Genomic DNA, 15,979 nt, shown 5'->3' on the forward strand with positions numbered 1-15,979 from the left:
TCCTATTGATAATATCAGGTGTGTTTTATGTCTGTTATGATAATATCAGGTGTGTTTTATAATGATAATATCAGGTGTGTTTTATACCCTAATGATAATATCAGGTGTGTTTCATATCCTATTGATAATATCAGGTGTGTTTTTTAATGATAATATCAGGTGTGTTTTATGTCTGTTATGATAATATCAGGTGTGTTTTACGGCCATAAGGAGAAAAGGATGTTGACCTGTCCCTGTCATTTATTAAAGAAACACAATTAGCGATTAGGATTTAGAATCAGGTGTGTTTTCTATCTGTCATGATCAGTGGCGGTGCGTCAATACAGGGCGCAAGGGCGCCGCCCCTCCTAAAATTTTGAGATGGAGAAAAAAAAAAAAAAGTAAAAAAAACATTATATACCAAACAATTAAAATAGGAACTGTACTGTGTTAACGCGTTACATGTGTGTGGGAGACCGTAAGCCCCTGCCAACAACCACTTAAATGTGACCAAATATAATATATTGCCATTCGTTATCACTGAGATAAGCCCCTCCTCCCTGGAGGGGCGCCGGCCAAATGGAAGTCAATGGGAGCTCTCATACTTTTCTGCAACATTTGAGCAAGGACAGCTTCTCATTGGCGGATGAAAGTTCGATCCTGGGGCGCAAAATTTTGCGCCCTGACCAATGACATCGTTTCTTATTTCAACGCGACTGGACTATTCATCGGATCAGAGACCTTTATCATTCCCTCACATCCCATATACATCTCACGTATCTACGAGAGCAACATAGCTAGCAGAGACTTTGACATGGCAGCTCATACACTTTGCATGTACGTTTTCCCCTGACACAGTTTTTTTTTTGCAGGAGCAGTGAACAAGCTCAAGGATTGCCTCTGGAGCTGGTGGAAGTGACATCCAGTCCACCTCATAGAGCTCCCCAGCCATCTTCCAGCCATGATTGATTGGAGGAGGAATGTCTGGGTAACACTCCAGGCTTCTCCTGTGCACTGCAGCCTGGGTGCTTGCCCGCTGAATATGTTTGTGCAAAGAGTCCTGGTTTGGAGGCAAGTCTCGCTCAGAATATCTGCCCGACTTGAACAATGTAACCCTGGCCTTATTCATTTCCTGAGAGGACAGTCCATAGAGGTCATAGGTCAATGTATTCTTTTTCTTAATTTAGTTTTTTGTATGCTTTAATTTTCCAACACCATACAGAGCACTGACTATCACACCCGGAAAATGGATGGAGACCTACAAGGGCGTCACACTTCTCCTGTCCAAGATGGCTGTGCAGTTTTGATAGATCTGTTATTTGGGACTCTCTCCCCTTTACAGTGTGGAAATACAGGTTGGCATTGATGTGGCTACAAAAAGACAGTGCCAGTACAAAGACATCTGTGTCTTCATCCAGATGGCATGGCATTTGCTGCCATGTGCCATGATGACTGTCACATTGCCAATTAGTCTTTGCAGACGTTTTCCATTGTTTTGGTGTTTTTTGTACATGTCCATGAATCCTTATTTTTTGTTATCCCTGTTCTGCACATGTAATTTGTAATTTGACCATGTAATTGGGAATGTGACAGTCATCATGGCACATGGCAGCCAATGCCATGCCATCCGGATGAATACAACCGTAGAAATTCAAGAGCTCAAGGAGCTTAAAACTATCCAAGAAGAGGCAGGCACCAGGATGCTGTTGCATGCCGCTCATGCCTCAAAAACCTGGACCAATATTGTGATGAGCCCAGACACAGATGTCTTTGTTCTGGCACTGTCTTTCTGTAGCCACATCAATGCAAACCTGTATTTCAACACTGCAAAGGGGAGAGAGTCCCAAATAACAGATCTATCAAAACTGCACAGCCATTTTGGACAGGAGAAGTGTGACGCCCTTGTAGGTCTCCATCCATTTTCCGGGTGTGATAGTCAGGCTACATTGTTCAAGTCGGGCAGATGTTCTGAACGAGACTTGCCTCCAAACCAGGACTCTCTGCACATACATATTCAGCGGGCAAGCAACCTGGCTGCAGTGCACAGGAGGAGCCTGGAGTGTTACCAAGACATTCCTCCTCCAATCAATCATGGCTGGAAGATGGCTGTGAGGTGGACTGGATGTCACTTCCACCAGCTCCAGAGGCGATCCTTGAGCTTGTTCACTGCTCCTGCAAAAAAAAAAAACTGTCAGGGGAAAATGTACATGCAAAGTGTATGAGCTGCCATGTACCAACCTGTGCAAGTGCACACATTGTGATAATAACATCTTAGAAGAGGCCTAGGGAGAGATCTCACCCCTTGGCATTACCCTGGTATGGCAGTACTGCCAGGGAGGGGTGGCTCTTTGTGGACTAACCGACCTTAACCTTATGGCTCTGGTCCCAGTGCTCAGGAAATCCACATGTTCCCCTTACCTTTCCTTTTCCCCCTTGATGATTAAATATTTCTTAGACTATAACGTTTTGTGTTGCGTGGTTTATGAGTCTACCATCGACTCCATACAATGTGAATACGTTGATTAAACTTGACAGAGACAAGGTAAATGAGGTATTAACAAATAGCAGCTCTATCCGTAAGCAAGGCTATATAGTACAAACTACGGCTCGTTAGCGAACTAAAACTATTTACACCATCACTCACGTATGAAAAAGACGGTTTAGAAAACAAACATGTTTTAAAACGGCCTGATACTGATCAAATTATTACTTACAACACGTCTCCGTTTCAATGGGTTGGAGCTGTCGCGGCAGCAGTGAAAGATGTCAACATGAGTAATCGGTGAAACGGGTGTCAATAAGGCTGCATCTGATTGGTTAATAATTTTCTTACACCAGTATAACATCGTGTTATTGGTTCGACTGATTTAGTAGGCAACTGTGTTAGCCGGCGAGTTTAACAAACTTTTACACTATGGGTTGGACAAACTCCACGGGAAACTGTCCTGGCAATAACTGGTTTATCGTTAGAAATTATATAAATCATGCCAACTTTAGAAATTCAGGTCCTCCTAAATTAAAATGCAAAGTTGAACAGATACGAGGCTTCGGCCCACCACCTATATGAAGCATGCAGTGCGTCATACATGGCTCTTGCACCGTCTGTGCACATCGCCACACATTTTGGCCAGGGTATATCATGTTCACGGAAAAAATTGTCGATCACTTTGAAAATCTCTGAACTTTTTTTACCTCCAGGCAGCTGCTTACACAATAGAAATTCCTCCTGCATCTCATTTTGGTCGACAAATCACAAAAAAGCTAAAAGCTGAGCGTCGTTTGACACATCGGTGGATTCATCTAATTGTAGTGCTAAATAATCTGCCTTCGGGAGTTTTGCGACTAGTAGTGCCCTCACATCAGCTGCCAATTCATCAATAGTGCGGGCATTGGGATGCTTTTCAGTTTTTTTACGTAGGCTACTCATCCTTCCCAAACATTGTTTTGCACATATCACTAGCTGTTGGCAATATTAAACTTTCCGCAATTATGTATGGCTGTTTGGTCTGAGCGACACGTAATGCAACTTGATAAGAGGCTTTTAAAGCTAGCTCGCACACTTTGGCTGATTGTCTCATCAAGGTCTGCTGGCCCTCAAAAGATTTTAAACGGGAAATATTAAATGTTTTTTTTCTTTCAAGTGAGCATGGGTTGTCTTTGAGTGTCGTTGCAGCTTTGATGGTTTCATAGTTTCGTTTAATAGCACGGAAGAGCAAACCACGCACACTGCTAATTCTTCACTATCGGTCTCTTTGTAGGTGAAGGCAAACTTCAGATAATTCTCTGAATATTTACGTGTCTTCTCCCGTTTGCGCTTTTTGCTGTTCATGGAAGGGGTGTTGGCATCCTCTGAAGGTAGATCATCTGAACCGCCATCAGTGATGTCTGACGAGGAGCTTTTGTTCCGAGAAATTACAAAACGATCAATTATTTCAAATTGTATGGTTATGGCAGGTAACGTCTTTTGGCACCAGATAGCTAAATGTAGCTAAAAGTGCATATGTTGCCATTATGATCAAATGATCGCGTGAAGACTCATGGGTAGTGTAGGAATGTTAGTAGTAAATGAGTAGGTTTAATATGGGTTTATCTAATTCAGTATAAAACAAAGGGGTTAGGAGTATTATTTGAATGGGAAGACGGGGCTGCTTTGTCTTATGATAAATAAAGGCTGGGTCTTCGAGGTACTATGATAGGTTTCTGATTGGTGGAGTCAACGGGGAGGTCATAGGTTTCATTGGTTGAGCAGTCAGCTAATGGAGGCATTAGGGGGAGTGTTAGTGTTAGGTTTAAATGCCTAAGCGGGAGATATTTTGGTCAGAGCGTCTTCGAATTCATTCTCATATTGTTGTTTAGCATCTTCAATAAACCTTACTGAAATACTCTACAATCGGCTGTCTCCACTTCGACATTTTCTGGTACCTCGCGGTAATTGTGATCGGACACCACATAATTGGTGACCGTCGACGTGATTGCAGAAAGACGGGAGACCACCAAGTTCAGAGCTGACCTCAACTAATCCAAGGCCGCACTTTAAATTTAAGGTAAGCAAATTTCGCTTGAATTAGTGGATTTTGGTTGAGTCAGAGCTGAACTGTGGTGTGTTAGTCTTTGCAAAAACGAAGCGCCCCGTCGTCGTGGCCAGTAGATGAGAGTGTTGTAGTAAGGTATAGTCTGTATGGTTCGCTACCATTTTTAGGATAACATAAGGTATAGACGGATAAGTAGGAAAAGTGCACGGCTCAAGGTGAGCTTGATATATCTCTCGGTAGAGATAGTTGTATCGGTATACAACTTAAAACACGCGTTTTGGTTTTAAGCGTGACAATCGGGTGATTGTAAAGTGATTCTCTCGGTAGAGATCGTTGTATCGGTATACAACTTAAAACACGCGTTTTGGTTTTAAGCGTGACAATCGGGTGATTGTAAAGTGATTCTGGAAAAGTGTGGGAGACCTGTGTGAATGATTGCATAAAGCCACTGTAGACATTACAATAAAGTTCTCATTAATATCAGTGGTTAAATAAGGAGCATATGGATAAATTGCTCCAGTCGTGTGAAAGTGTGGATGAATTTGTGAAGTTTTGAACTGCAGTTAAGTTGAGCGAACGAAACGATACTGTACGTGACGCCGTTAAACTTTTCTGGTCATTATATATTAATATCACATTGTCTTATGTTGCAGTTAACTTAATAAGCTTACTGTGGGTGAATCAGGAGTCAAGTTTCGTTAATTTGTTATTAGATTATATGAACACATATGAACGCTTCGTATTTTGCGGTTGATTTCAGGTAGAAATATTTTGGAATTTCTCGATGAAGTGATATCGTAGAAACGTAGTTAAATCTATTGGAAACATAGTACTCAAACCAGTTTAATTCGTTTTTGTTGAATAGGTTGATTGTGTACTGCTTATCTTAAAACGAAGCGACTGGAAATTGTGGTATTAGTGCAAGGAACATTGTTTTGTTCTGTAATTTATAATACAGAGATACTGGTTTTGTGACACGCATTGAAATAGGCCTTGATCTAAAACCTATGAATCTGTTTAGCTGAGTGGGCTATAATTGTACTGAGTGAATTGGTTCCATTGTTCAAACACGTGGTTTAAGTAAAACTTAAAGGATTCGTTTTGTATTTGTGGCTAAAGGTTTGAATTAAGTGGTAATACTGTGGGTAATTGTAGTAGGTTAAAAGGATTTGGTAACTATATATAATTATAAACGAAAAGTGAGTTTAAGGTTGTATTTTGAGATCATTTCAACAGAGGCAGCTGTAATTGCATTGTTGTGCTGTACACGTGGCTGTGTTGTGGAATTGTCTTTGTTTCAGGAAACCACGTGGGACGTGACTTCAAGGATTCTCCTCCTGTAAGTCCCTGCTTTGAAGGGAGGTAATCTTGCTTTTCAGGTTGTGATTTAGTAATTTTAGTAATTTTGTAAGTTTAAGATGGATTTGATTAGAGGGGAATCAGTTACGCCTGTAGAGGCCATTATTAGATGGTATGCGTTAGATTCACAGATGGTGATGCAACAAATGATCAAATGGTCTAAATGGACAAAGGATCATAGTGTTTCTTGGCCGAAACAGGGGTCATGTGACCCTAAGCTTTTAACTCAGATGGAAGGGAAAATTCTAGACTACAAAGTACAAGATAAGAGTGCTAAGAGGGAGATCAAAAGACAACAGGAATTAAAAGTTCTGCGTGCATTCATGAAACTGGCTAAACAGAGAGCAAGCAATCAGGGCCTTGATGTGAGACGGGGTGTGAATAAGACCAGAGAAAGAAGGTGATGTTAAGGGGGGGTCGGTTCCTCCTCCACCTTATGTTACAGACAATGAGATAGGGGGGAGAGGAATCCCGTTGTATCCACAGCTTCCTGCGGTGGCCAGTTCCCTGTGGTGACATTTGAGGGAGGATTCATTGGAAAAAGCGGACATTCCAGATGAGACAGTGAGATGGCAGAAGTTGGAGGAAATAGCGAAGAGGTAATTAACATTGAAATAGGATTTAGGAGAAATGTCTGTGGGGACAGCTGTTTTAGAACAAAGGCCCTTGGAGTCTCTGTCTGACTCAGAACAACAGGACTCTAGGAATGTTAATTTGGAAGCAAGGCCCCCTTTGTCTTTTGCTGGTCCCTATCAGGGGGTACTGTTGATCAAGGAAAGGGTGTTGAAGTTGCAAGCAGGCCCCCTGCGTCTTCTCGTGGTTCCCTCATGAAAAAGGCTTGTGATGGTAGTGATAAGAGGGGTAATGAAGAAAGGTCATCTGTGTCTTCTGCTGGGTCTTATACAAAGAGCACGAGAGATAACAGTGGTGGAATGACTGAACCAGGTGTGAGAGCGGCTTCATGGGAAGCATTCTCAGAACAAAGAGACAGAGATTGGAAAGAATTAGGTGGGGCTCATGCTTGTTTTGCAAGTAAGGATCAAGAACAAATTGAACAGAAGGTTGAATTTTGATGAGGAAAGGACAAAAGAAATACAGAGATTAATGGGAGGTGTTGATATGGATTTGGAAAAAGACTTAGGAGGAGGTATAGAGGAGACACAGAGAGAGAGAAGGAGGAGAGCTAGACCGGACTTCAATGATAGAATGGCTGAGGAAGACACCTTTTGGCGCAGAAGGGAAGAGAATTATAATCATATGAATCTGCTGGTGTTGGAGGCGGTAGCAGGCCGTCTGAATGCTCAGGCTCTTTTCAACTGTATGATGACTTAGCACTCATGTCTGATTCTAATGCTAAGAAGTTAAGGACAGAGTGTAACCAGATGGGAAGTAAATTGTGCCAGACAGTCGAAAGGCGGTTACGACATATAAAGAGTTTGAGCAATGAGGTGAAGGGTTGTCTGGCCAAAGATGAGGAGGATTTGAGTAAAAGACGTGGGGTGCCACAACTCTCACAGATGGTGCAATTCACAGTGGATTCTGGGGTGTTAAATGGAAGGATAGGTAGAGATCGGGAAGAAGTTGAGAATGAGGAAGAAGAGGAGGATGGCTTAGCACAGGCAAAAAGCATGGCCCCAGTAAGGTCAAAGGACTGGGGGTGGAGGTCTTCACAGAAGCCATTTAAAAGAAGGGTTACACAGAGAGAGGAACAGGAAGAGAGTGTGACAAGGTGCAGAGAGGGCAGTGACTCTGAGGACTGGGATGATTTGGTGATTAGAGAACAATGCCCAGTCACTGTTTTTTCTAAGAAGGAGGTTTTGAAGGAAGTAGGGAGAGAGAATAAGGAGATGAGGAGAATGAAGGAAAAAATCAAGCAGTTGGAACATGTGTTGATAAGGAATGAGGAGAGAGAAAGAGAGAGAGAAGGGATACAGGCACCAGTCACAGAGGTAGAGGTGATGATGCCTCTACTCCATAAAGGCAATGTAACGCATTACCAACCGTGGGGTCATACGGACTTAGACGGATTGATATCCAGGCTTCCTATTCTGCAAGAAGGAGCTGGAGTTTGGATAGGGAAACTGGAATCAGAGATGGAAGGAAAGAGGTTAGCCGTTGGGGATGTAAAATCATTGTTGAGTCGTATCCCTTACTAAGGAGACCACCACTGCCATTCTTAATAAAGTGGCACTTGGAGGGCTAATGGGTAATTCACTGGCAGATGAATTGGCATTTGATACTTATAGGAATCAGGTGTGGAGGTGCTTACGAGACACATACCCGAATGCCTTCTCTTTGGCAAGTATGTCGGTAGATAAGATCAAAGCAGACGAGAATCCTGCTGTGTTTGTTGAGAGGGTGGAAGCAGACTGGCGAATGAGGATGGAAACAGACCCAGAGAGTAATTTAATGGTTAGACATATGATGAGGAAGGCCATAATAGAAGCCCTTCCATTGTCAGCCAGAAATAGATTAGAGGATGAGCACCGAATTGGGTCTATGACGAAAACAGAGTTTAGAGATATTGTCACTCATTTTGTAAATGTGCAGAGGAAGACAGACTTAAGTTTGGAAAAACAGGACACGGAACGGCAGAGAAAGGTGGTTCAGAATCAATTAGACACTGACAAGGGCTTAAAAAAAGGGTGCATTCAGGCCCCTCAGCTTGGTGAACATGCCCAATCACCCAAGCAGGATGTGAGACAAAGCAATATGCAAAATTCAGGGTCTGAGCCATTGGCGTTCCAGCAGCCAACACCTTTTCAGCAAACACAAGGCCCCCATCCCCCACAACAAATGGGTAGACAACCGTATTGGAATCAGCCGGCTCAACCGTATTCACAGCCTCAGTGAGGATACATGCAGGGTAGGCACAGAGGGGGTGGAGCAGGCAGAGGAAGAGGCCGAGGTATGGCAAGCCGAAATATGAATTTCAGAGATGGGTCATTGGAGTGCTGGTTATGTGGCCAGGCGGGGCATATAAGCAGAGATTGCCAGCAGAGGGTTGTAAGTGGACAGGTAGAAATACAACCTCAGATGGGAGAGCAGGTTGGGCTTGTTTCTCCGTTTAGAGGACCACATTATTGAAGATGCCTAGAGAATCCGGAGGGGGATAATCAGCTTGTTGTGTTGTCAAAACAGGCTGATAAGGAACCGGTTATGGAAGTTCAGATTGAGGGTCAAACTGTTAAATTAATGATAGACACGGGGGCAACTTTTACGTGTATATGTACAGCAGACACCCGACATCTCCCCCTGTCTAGCACAGGTAAGGTGGCAAAGACCGTCGGATTCTCAGGACAAATTCAGATTATTCCCTTTTCAGACCCAGTATTGATTCAGATGGATGGAAGAGAAATAAGAATGCCGGTGTTAATTTCAGATCACACTCCCATTAATTTAAATGGACGTGATGCGTTATGTCGTATGGGAGTTCAGATTGAGTGTACTCCGGCAGGCTTGTCTTTGTTCAACCAATCATCACACAGTATAATGGCTCCACAAACACTCATCACATCCCAGTTTAGGCAGATTTACTGGTTAGGTCTGTTTGGATTGGAGTGGGAGGATAAGATCTGGGGTGAGTGGGGTCCTCTGATAAACAGGTGGCATGCAGGCCTCAGAAAGCCTAGGTGTCCAACTCATTGCACTATCATGGTGGAAGATGTTACAGGAATAGAAGGAAATGGAGTAAGTGATAAGATGTGGAGAGAGGCATTGAATGGAAGAACTCAGGTCGAGCTACAGGCCAGGGGCATAATTGTGGGACCTGAAGGGGTGGCAGTACCAATTAGGATGGATTCACCATTGCATATTGTGGCACGTGATTTGGGAGGCATAATACCACACATCACACTTAAAGTGGGATTAGGTTTCAGAACAAGAGATGTGGGTAGGATGATGGAGAGAGCCAGTGTCAGCAAGTGGCTGCTTGCGAAGGAATTAGGAAAAGGTGATGGAGTTGTCACAGGATGGCACTTTGATGCGAATCAAACACTCATCTCGCTTAACGGGGGAGCCTCAAGTAGTCACAGTTAGTGATGGTGAATGCCAAGAGGAGGAGTACACTGCGGATTGTCCTTATGGGAATCCATATTGTTTGTATGGCAGGTATGAAGGTATTGGGTACAAGTGTTGGAATGTTGATTTACACAGGCCTCTGAATGACACCGAGAGACTGATGTATAAGAAAGGTGAGAAGACAAGTGAGGGGGTGAGAAAGTGGAAAATGATGATTTTACAAGAAGGGACAGAGGTTCACAAGAATGGTGTTTTGAAAGCTGTGCCAGACCAGGTGTGGGCCACAGGAGACTTTGATATAGGGCTGGTGAAGTCGGTGAGTCCCTTGGAGTTTAGAATCAAACCGGGGGCAAAGCTGCCATTTCAGAAGCAATACCCCATTTCTCCGGAAGCAGCAGCTGGTGTCCAGGGCACGATAGAAGGGTTACTGCAAGCTGGTGTTTTGGAGAAGGTGCCGTTTGCTAGGTGTAACACACCCATTTATCCCGTTCTAAAGGCAGACAGGGTTAGATGGAGAATGGTGCAGGATTTGCGTTGTGTTAATGCAGTTGTGGAAGACTGGCCGGCAGATGTGCCTAATCCACACACTCTGTTAACAAATATACCATCAGACGCAACCGTGTTTAGTGTAATTGATGCTACCCAGGCTTTCTTCTCTATTCCTTTGGCAGAAAAGAGCAGGGAGCTATTTGCATTTCAATATATGGGTCAAACATACAGATACACCAGGATGCCACAGGGATTTAAGCATAGTCCGCATGTGTTCAACCAAGCCATTCGCAATGATTTGAAACACCTGGTGTGCAGGAGTACAATCCTGCAGTATGTAGATGATTTATTGATATGTGGACCAGATGTACACACATGTGAACAAGATACCATTGCAGTGTTACAAGCACTGGCGGAAGGGGGTCATAAGGTGTCCCGTAAAAAGTTGCAGTTTGCCGAATCTCAGGTTACGTATCTTGGTAGACTGATTTCTCAGGGAGAGAAGGGTATAGCACCTGACCACATCCAGGCTTTGATTGCAGCTCCTAAACCTCAGACAGTTAGACATATGATGTCTTTTATAGGACTCATAGGTTTTAGCAGTGAATGGATTGAGTGTCATGAGCAGAAGATTGCTCCACTCCGTGCTTTGATTGCGAAAGCTGGATCTGAGAAATTGACAAACCGGTTGGCATGGACCATAGATGGGGAAGAAGCATTTAACCTCATTAAGTGTGAATTACAGCGCGCCCCAGCTTTGGTCTTGCCAGATTACACAAAACCTTTTGCTCTATATGTTTCAGTGAAAAAGGAAACAGGACGTGACGCGTACATGACGGGGATATTAATGCAGGCACAATGTCAAGGGAAGACAAAGCAAATCATTGCATACTACTGTTCCAAGGCTGTTAAGGCTTCAGGTATAACTATGGGGTGGCCGGTGAATATTTATACTAGTCATGCTATTTCTCAGTTGATGGACAAAGGGAGGTTTTGTCTCACTGCACAGCGGCAGCTGAAGTACTATGATTTAACATTTTGCCCAGACGTGACAGTGAAAAGTTGTGACTCTGTGAACAATCCTGCGGATCGAGTTCCATTGGAATATGATGGAAGTCCACATGATTGTGTTGCGGACTCAGTTGCTTTTTCAAAACTGAGACCTGATTTGGAGAGTGAGCCTTTGAAAAATGGGGAAGTGGTTTACTTTGTAGATGGGTCCAGTCACAACTATGATAACAAAACGCATGCTGGGTTCAGTGTAGTACAGATGGCAGAATCAGGGGAATTCAATACAGTAATGTGTATCCCTTGTGAGCAGCCATGTTCAGCTCAGCTGGCTGAACTTAAGGCATTGACTGAGGCTTGTAGTCTGGCGGAAGGGATGGAAGCCACCATTCATACCGACAGTGCGTATAGCCATAATGTGTGTCATGTGTACGGGGCTCAGTGGAAACAACGAGGGTTTAAGAGGTCAGATGGGTCTCCGATCCAACATCAGGAACAAATTCAATTACTGTTGGCAGCTATGATGCGCCCTAAGCGCCTGGCTATTTGTAAATGTAGAGCTCATAAAAAGGGTACTGATTATGTCACATTAGGTAATGCCAAAGCTGATGAGGTGGCAAAGACAGCAGCTTTACAATCACGGGTGGTGGATTGCCCCCAGAGGAACGGGGCACCACACAGCATTCTATTAGCTAAGGGGAAAAGTCATGGGAAGTCAGTACAGTGTCCGTCTGCTTGTCCTTACAGTGATTCATCTACAGTTGGTTGTAAGTGGTGCAGTTTATTTTATGCACCAGGACATTTACATCATCGTGAACCTCTCTGTTGTGCTATGTGCCAAAGGGGGGAGTGTGCTTTGTGTTTTGATAAACCATGTGAACAATGGCAGCCGATCACTCAGGGACCAGTAATTAATATACAGCCACACTTAGGTCTTGCGGACATTATTAACATGCAGGAGGAAGCTACTCCGTGGGAGAAAGATAAGTGGGTGGCAAGAGGGGCACATCGCGGGCGTGATAAAGTGTGGAGAAGTCATTGCGGCCGCATGATCGCTCCTCACGTGTTATTGGCTCTGTTAATAACTGATGCACATGATTTGGATCATTGTGCAAGGGGGGAAGTAAGGAGGAAGATTTTGGATGAGGGATTTTGGTCGCCGTACATGCAGGAGATTATAGATAATAAATTAGCACAGTGTTATGTGTGTAATACCTATAATGTCAGGCAGGGGATAGCAACTAAACCTCTGGGGCACTTTCCAATGCCGGAAGGTCCATTCAAACATCTTGTGATTGATTATATTGACATGGGAAAGACCATTAGAAAGCACAGATATGTGTTGGTGGTGGTGGACAGGTTTTCGCGTTGGGTAGAGGCGTGCCCGAGTCCGGGACCGGATTCTGAGACTGTGATAAAATTTTTCACACGTGAAATCCTGCCCAGGTTTGGTATTCCAGAAGTAGTGTCCAGTGATAATGGGAAGGCATTCGTGGAAAAGACATGGGCCAAGATAATGCAGGCACTGGGGATAAAGAGAAGGTTGGGATGCATCCATCATCCCCAGAGCCAGGGCATGGTCGAGCGGGCAAACGGTGTTCTGAAGGGTAAGATTGCAAAAATATGCGCATCATCTAACCTTAATTGGCTGGATGCGCTGCCAATTGCATTGATGCATATGAGGTCACAGAAAAACCGCACCACACATCTTACACCTCATGAGATGCTTACGGGACGGGTCATGCCGACCCCCCCGTATTAGAGGTGATGACAAGGGCCCACCATTGGAACACCTTCAAAGAGAAATTCGGTGTTATGTACAACAGTTGTCTTTGATTCATAAGACTATTTATGCCCAGGCAAAAGAACGGGAACCAGTAAGCAATCCACAGGTGGATACGGCGGGATTGGTTCAGCCTGGAGACTGGGTGTACGTGAAGGTGTTCAGACGGAAGAGCCTCCATCCACGACGGGAAGGGCCTTACAGGGTGACACACGTTACCCCGACGGCGGTAAGAGTGCAAGGGTCAAGTGTCTGGTATCACCTCAATTTCTGTTGCAGAGCATTAAAACCAGGCGATGACAAGGAAGCTCAGCTCAGCAACGAGAGACAGGATGGAGGACATGCTCTTGGAGCAGCTAGACCTGAGCAAGGGACCGGTGGAGGTCCTGGAACAGACCGGGCCGGGATTGGCCTCACAAAGGAGGGTGAGGGTCCGGATTGTTCTGGACCGGGAAAACCGGCCGGAGAGATGGAGGAACGCGGTCGTGACAATGGTGGCAAGTATAGTGGTGGTGGTTTGTCTGGGGTTGATTTATGTTTCAGCACCGCGGAGCAGGGAGCCCTGGAAGGAGGAGATGTCTTACAATCAGGAGACCGGATCCATACATCAGACGTTCCGAGTCCCCGACACCCATGGCAGGAGGGCCGCCTCCTCGACCCAAGCACCCTCCACAATCACCCGGAGCAAGCGAGAGAGTACCAGTATGACCCCTTACCCCTATTTCACGGTCCTATTCACCATCCCAGTGAATGGAAGTAGGTTCCCAACAGGTGTCCTTGGTGGGGAAGTCCAGGGGGACAGGAGTATGGATGGGAAAGGAGAAGGGAGAAGGGTGAAACGTCAACTGGTTGATAGGGATGGAGAGGAGGAGGCGGAACAGACGGTGGCCAAAGGGAAAAACATGTGGTATAGGTGGGCTTTGTATACTGCCAGGACGGTAAGACCGGGGAAGAGCTGCTACGTTTGTTCTATGGCACAGGAGGAGAGGGTAGTGATTCCAGTGCCTTGGAGGTCGGAGGACTGTCCTGAGCATTATTGGTATCACAAGGAGATTGAACTAAAGCCATACTGTCCGTTTGAATGTATGATTTACCTTGGAAGTGCAACACACCGAGAGAGGGTTAAACCATGGGGAAAAGTGCAACGTAAACTTATAGATGTATGCAGTATAGATTCACATACGTGGCCTAGTACGGATGAGGGGAAGATTATGGATTACACTGTTGGATCGGAATTTCTGTTTGAGTGTTTTGACAGGACGGACTCAGCGGACACGGCTTCTGAGAACCTAGGTGTGTTCGAGGGGACCTGCAACAGGACGTGGGCCTTGAGGATGGTTGGTCCGTTCTACCCGAAGCTGGGAAAACCATTTTATAAGCAGCAATGGGAATTAAGAGGACTAGCACCATTGCTGTGTAATGTTAGTTCGCAAAATTGTAGCACCAGGGATAAATACATAGATTCAGGTAGGCAGGCTCCGTTTGGGAGAGTGTTTGCAGAGTCCATTCAGAATGTTCCATTAGCGGATATATGGTGGGCCTGTGGGAGAGAATGGGGCGTGAGGAATACGTTACCCGAACATTGGAGGGGTAGGTGTGCAAGGGTGACTATGATGCAGCGAACTGTCATTATGGATGGGGAAATTACCGGGGTGAACAGTGTTGAGGGTAGTGGGTTCTCAGGGAGTTCCTCTAGGAGAAAGAGATCAGCGGGAGACGGAAGAGAGACAGGGGTGAAGGATTATGAGTATGGTGGATATTTAGATGCCATCGGATAGCCTAGAGGAATTCCAGAAAGGTATAAGGCACGTAATGAGATTTGGACAGGGTTAGAATCTCTGATTCCGTATGTAACTGTTAACAAGAATGCGGATTGGATTAATTATATTTACTATAACCAGCAAAGGTTTATTAACCATACTACAGATGCCCTTAGGGCACTGGGGGAGCAGTTAGATGCTACCTCCAGGATGGCATTACAGAATAGAATGGCACTGGATTGGATATTGGCCAAGGAGGGTGGAGTGTGTGCCAAATTCGGAAGCTATTGTTGTACCTTTATCCCTAATAATACATCTCCGGAGGGGGATTTTACAAGGGCAATGAACAAGCTGAAGTACCTCCGGAATGAACTTGCAAGCAATGCTGGGCAGAATGGGGGTGATTCTGCGCTTACAGGTTGGCTTCAGAGTATCTTTGGATTGCAGTGGGGAGCGTGGTTAACTACAGTGGCCATAATAATAGGGGTTACATTATTAGTGTTCTGCTTGGTTGTGTGTTGTGTGCTTCCTTGTTGTAAGTCTCTTGCAGTTCGGGCAGTGACGTCGCAGCTACCTCAAGTGTCTTTGGTGGTGGATGGAGAGGGGGCAGCGGAAGGTCTGATTACGGAATACGAAAGGGAGGTTGCCATGGAGATGCCGCAACTATTGGAGCCAGGATCTACAGATGGAATATCGATGGGAATGAGCGAGGATGACGAGACCGGGGGCGAACCAGGCCCCCTCATGGATACGTGGGATCTGGACGACCGGATCACAGGCGTCTAGGAACCACAACGGATATGCCGGAGTCAAGTGCTGGTAACCTCTGACTTTTTGGGCAGACTCGTGGATGAGTTAAAGATCACATCGGTGGGAATGATGGGGAGATGTTTTCTATGGAACTTTCTACACAATGATACAGTTGGACTCTGGTGTTCAGAGGGGCAGGGTTGCTACTCACAGCCTGCGGAATGCAGGTGTCGCTGTACTGGACAGGGCAATGGGTTCAGTTTTCACCTTAAAATAAGAAGGTTTTTGCTCCCATCTGT

The sequence above is a fragment of the Clupea harengus genome, unplaced genomic scaffold, assembly GCF_900700415.2.
Source record: "Clupea harengus unplaced genomic scaffold, Ch_v2.0.2, whole genome shotgun sequence".
Lineage (NCBI taxonomy): Eukaryota > Metazoa > Chordata > Actinopteri > Clupeiformes > Clupeidae > Clupea > Clupea harengus.